We start from the raw sequence: 5,988 nt of genomic DNA on the forward strand, positions 1-5,988 counted from the left end.
GGTGTTGCCTTATCTGTGGGATTGGCATTTAGTGTGATCAGCAACGGCTTCGCTTCACACCCCAACCAGATAAGTGGTTAGACAGGAGCTGCACGAGTGTGTGACTGGAGGTGGAGGTGCTCCCTCCCAAAAGAACACAGACTGTGGGATTACTGAGTGTGCGTACTCACACTCCCCTGTGCTGTTTCTGTTCTCTGCCAGCAGTGCCAGGTCTGACAGCTGGAGACGGTGACCACCTGGGGACTCAGGACTTGGCGGCTCCGGTGTTCTTCAAATACGCTGGCGGTGAGGGCCGTGTGGGATCCGGCTCGGTTCTGGACGGGCGTCTCCTATCCTCAAGCCTGCCCACACGTCACCCAACGTGTAATTGACTGTAGTTCCAAACTTGTTGTCTGTATTCCGTTGTGCACAATTTACAACATTAAATTGTTTCTGTTTGGCTTATCCATTGCCCGTTCTTTTATGCCCCCTGTTGTGGGTCCGTGTTCCTACACTTTCACAACACCCTGTGTGCTGGCCGCTGTGTCCTGGCCCCCGTGTGCTGGACCCTGTATCCCGGCCCCTGTGTGCTGGCCCCCGTGTCCTGGACCCCGTATCCCGGCCTCCGTGTCCTGGCCCCCGTGTCCTGGACCCCGTATCCCGGCCCCTGTGTGCTGGCCTCTGTGTCCTGGCCCCCGTGTCCTGGACCCCATATCCCGGCCTCTGTGTCCTGGCCCCTGTGTCCTGGACCCCGTATCCCGGCCTCTGTGTCCTGGCCCCTGTGTCCTGGACCCCGTATCCCGGCCCCTGTGTGCTGGCCCCTGTGTCCTGGACCCCGTATCCCGGCCCCTGTGTGCTGGCCCCCATGTCCTGGACCCCATATCCCGGCCCCTGTGTGCTGGCCCCTGTGTCCTGGCCCCCGTGTCCTGGACCCCGTATCCCGGCCTCCGTGTCCTGGCCCCTGTGTGCTGGCCCCCATGTCCTGGACCCCGTATCCCAGCCCCCCTGTCCTGGCCCCTGTGTGCCGGCCCACGTGTCCTGGACTCTGTGCGCTGGCCCCGTGCCCTTGACCCCGTCCTGCCTTCCTGTGATATTCAGGATGGATTTGACGACTCTGCTCTTTATCTGAACACTTGAACACTCCTTGCTAAAGTTGAACCTTCCTCTCTCTCTCCTGTGTGTGTCTGTGGGTTCCCCAACACCAAATGTTGATAGACCCAAAATATTTGATATGAAAGTTTGTCTCACATTCCTGTGTCATGAGTTCAGAGGGTGGTAACCTTGACCTAAATCAGGAAGGTTTAAAGTGTCGGGGAGTGTCCAAATAGTCGTCTCTCTGATGGCATTGATTTGGGAGGAGCTCCAAGTCCTTCAGGACACGTCTCTTCTTTGGTCCTCACATGTCTCAGGACTTTCAACATGATGTCACCAACCTTGCTGCTGGAGGTCATCTGTCCCTCCTTGCCCCGCCCACTGCTAATGAACTCAGCCAGGTGTGCTCAGCCAATCAGGAGTGAGGACACATCAGACTGTGAAATACTAAAAACACTCAGCTGTGGGTGCAGCAAGACCACATAGAGAACATACAGGGAGGGGCAAGGCTGGTGTCCCCTGACCCCTGGGTGAGACTGAACCTAAAAGGTGATTGTACTTTTTTGTTGCAGGTTAAATGTTTTCAAAAAACTGATGATTAAGGGTTATAGACAAGACTTTTTAACCCCTTCTTAATATCTGACATGTCTCACTAATGCACAAAAGCCGCTGTGGGGTCACCTGAACTTTAGATAACCTGCCCCTGCCCCCCCCGCACCCCATCATCTGCTGCAAGAACATAAAACATGCACACATGAATGCACATGCTGCTCTTGCAAAAGTTATTACACCCCCTTTGGATTTTACATAGTTTTATTTATTCATGCCATCAATTAAAAAACAATCAGTTCAATTTTATGTATTATTTTATGAAAAAAAACAAAACAAAACAAAATACCACACATGTTAAAGTGAAAGCAAATTTCTCCAACGTAATTAAAAAGAAGCTGAAGATACACAAAATCATGTGCATGAATGAGACTGGTGAGGGAAGCCACCAAGGTCACCCCTGGCAATTCTCAGTTAGAAGCTTCATTGGCTTTAAATGCAGATGCTTGAGAAGTCAGCAACCATTGTTTCATCAGGGGAGTTTGTCAGAAGGCACGAGAGCAACTCTGATGGCAAGGTTCCCCGTCTGGTTGACACCAAGATCGAGCTTTTGGGGGAGTAGAAATAAGAAACAGCAAACCATCCCAAGTGTGAAGTGTGGAAGTTGCAGCACCGTGTGGTGGGAATTCTGCTTTGCAGCAGGAAGGCAGAGTAATAATCTGAGTGAGGGTCAGGGGGACCCAGCAGGAATTTAAAATCCTGCAGGAAAACCCAAACCAGTGTGCAAGAGACTTTGGGAGATGATTTGTTTTCCAGCAAGACAATAACTCCAAGCTTTAGGAGTTGATTTAACACCACAGACTGAAGATTGTGTGGAAAAGTTTAGTTTGGATTTTGTTGACTTTATTGTGCATGCACAGTGAAATTACACGTGCACCAGCCTCAGATAGAGCAGTTTGAAGATAAAATGTGTAAATGTATAAATGTATATATGAAATGCTAAATCTTTGCAGATTGTACTTGAATGTCATAAAACCTGAGAGGCTGTTTTTTTAAATAGGCATTGTTCATGTGCACGTGAAGTCTGGAGGGCCTCTTGAGATGAATTAATAATAATAATAGAGATTTTCAGAGAATGTGGGGCACGACACACTTCTCCCGGGACAATGTTGCGGATGGAAGAGATGTAAAGCTGCAGGACAGATGACGGCAGCGAGATGTTTTACAAAATATATCACATCTGTGTGGTGTCGTGGAATTTGCTTTGTTTCATATTCAAGTAACAGTGACTTGGAAAGATTTTTTTAGATTTTTTTTTTTTTTTTTTAATGTATGAGCAGTGATCTGTTTTTGTAGCAGCAGCACCTTGCTGACTGATTCCCATTCCCAGACTCTGGAAAAAATGCAGAGGAAACACCATGTGAAATGCTTTCAGTGTGGAGATAAATGAATGGAACCCCTCCGAAATGTTCACACGATAACACAAAATTAATAACTGCTGTCATCTTGTTAGTCTCCAAATGAAAAATACACACACTGATGATAAACTGATGAAAATTCAGCACGTTTTTTTTTGCTTATATAACATGCCTATACTTATCCGCCACCTGCTGGACACATCTGGTATTTTGCAGGTAATTATCATCACATGCATGATGGAAATTAGGAGCAGCTGTGGATGAAATTACATGCAGCTTGGTCAGGTTTTTTATGTTGTTTATTTTCTAAGCCTAGGTGGCCACGGCTGCATTTTTGCAGGAAGTGCAAAAAGTCACTTCATAATACAAGCAGTTTGATGCCATGAATGCTGTGAGAATTTTGATTTTATGTTATTTTATTTTTTAATTTTGCAGCTTTTTGTATTTTTTTTAATGCTTGTATTGTGAACTGTTGTAATACAGTTTTTAAATCATGATGTAGGAAATTTCAGTGGGCATGAACTTTTTTAAAATTTTGCCTTTATTTAACCAGGCCAGTCTAACTGAGATCTAGATGTCAGTTACAAGGGAGATCTGGACAGTTATAAAGATTTCAGTTCACCTAACCTGCATGTCTTTGGATGTAGGACAAAGCCGGAGCACCTGGATGGAACCCACACAAAACACGGGGAGAACATGCAAACTCCACACAGAAAGGCCACAGATGGGAATCGATCTCATGACCTTGCTGAGGCAACAGTGCAAACCACTGTACTGTCCAACTATGTAACTCCACACAAATGTTAAACCTTGAACAACAAAAAGTGCAAATTCAAACGTCATCAAATTCCAAGGGGGTGGGGGTGGGCTTCAATGTACTTTGACATCTGAAGAAAAAAAAGTGAGAACAACATGCTGCATTTTTAGTTTATATGAATTCAGCCAGGAAAAACGAAAAAAGGGTGACACCTTATGGACAAAATATGAAGTGCAACACAAAGCCAATAGTAATTAATTAATTGGAAAGCTCATATTCAACATATTCAAAAGAAAGTATAAAAAGTATTGCAGTATTAAATAAGGCAAAGCATGTTCTTGATTGCAGAGCACTTCATACTCTGTATTGTTCATTGGTTGCACCCTACCTGACTTACTGTGCTGAAGTTTGGGGCAACAATTCTAAAACTACATTGCAACCATTATTAATTCTTCAAAAAAGAGCATTAAGGACAATTTACAATGCAGGTTATCGAGACCACACCAACCCTTTGTTCATTAAATCTCAAATATTAAAACTCCATGAAATGACTGCGTTTAAGACTATTCAAATAATGTATAAAGTGAAAAATAAGCAACTACGCTTTAGAATTCAATAATTTTTCACGGAGAGAGAGGGAAAATATAATCTAAGGGGCTTGTATTATTTTAAAATTGCAGGGGCTCGGGCCACCAGGAAAGGCTTCTGTGTCTCCATTTGTGGCCCTAAAATATGGAATAAACTGACGGAGGAACTCAAGCGATGTCCAAATATTATTCAGTTCAAATATCAATATAAAGAAATGATGTTCTCTAGATATGTGACTGATGAAGAAAAATGACTTTGTGCTCTATGAGCTGCTGAATTGTGAATGTAGTTTGTTCAGTAACACTGGGATTGTGTCCCTTGAGTTGCAGTGACTGAGCGGTTGAAATAGGAAGTGGGAATAAATGGATTTTTTTGTTTTTGCCCCCTCACTCCTTTTTGGACTAGATTTAACTGGATGGATGTATAATTTTTTTATATACATATGTACAATTTTTATTTCTTTGGTTAATGGGGTAGGCATCAACAAGCTTTGCTTCTGCCTAACGTCGGCCACATGGGTGTGCTGTTGGACTATTTTCTGTTTTTCTTTGTTGGACTATTTTCTGTTTTTCTTTCTTTGTATGTTTTGTTAATTGCTTGGATCCATGTGTGCTGAAATAAATACAATTCAATAATAATAATAATAATAATAATAATAATAATCTGTAATACTTTATTATTTTGTTTCTGTGTAGTTCACCAGACTATTTAAAATGTCTGAAAGAACTGAGAAATTATTACACTTAAAAATGATTAAGTAACATTTATAATATATTTATAATACATTCTAATAATGTGGCCTTCTATATCATTTTTAACATTTTTTTAGTTATTATAACTTCACACATCAGTCATATACTACTACTACTACAACAACAACTACTACTACTACTAGTACAAGTGCATTAGTTTATTCTTTTTAAAAATGGAATAGGCTGACACCTTATGGCTAAAATATGAAATACATCACAAAGCCAGAGAAGCCTTAAAATAAATAAATAAATAAAACAAAGAAAAATCAGAAATGTCACCTGATTTCTTAACACATTTCAGCCTTACAACAGCAGCAGCAATAATAATAATAATAATAATAATAATAATAATAATGATAATGATAATAATAATAATAATAATAATAATAATAATAATAATAATAATAATAATAATAATAAAACATTTATTAGGTTATTATTTTGTATCTATGAGTTTCAGCAGATTGTCTCACATCTGTGAAAGAAGTGAAATGTAAAAAATGAAATACAAGGCCACATTATAGATTTAATCTATTATATAAACCTTTAAGTTCCCATTAATCTATAAACATCTGATGGCTGAGTCCAGATCTTGCCTGAAGCCGTTGGCTTGTAGTCTTGGTCCAACACAATCATAAATACAAATTATTATTGGTGTGAATTCATCCTATTGACCACTTTGTTTTTAATTTAACAAAAATTAATGCAACTCAATGCAAAGATTAAAAAAGTAAAAAAACAAACAAACAACAACAACAACAAAAAAAAACAAGTCCACATTCAAGCCCAAGATGTCTCACTGGCAAAAATGGCACCACTTTACCCCCAAATAATGACCCAAGAAAGCGTCTGA

The sequence above is a fragment of the Thalassophryne amazonica genome, chromosome 10 (genome assembly GCF_902500255.1).
Source record: "Thalassophryne amazonica chromosome 10, fThaAma1.1, whole genome shotgun sequence".
In the NCBI taxonomy this organism is placed as follows: domain Eukaryota; kingdom Metazoa; phylum Chordata; class Actinopteri; order Batrachoidiformes; family Batrachoididae; genus Thalassophryne; species Thalassophryne amazonica.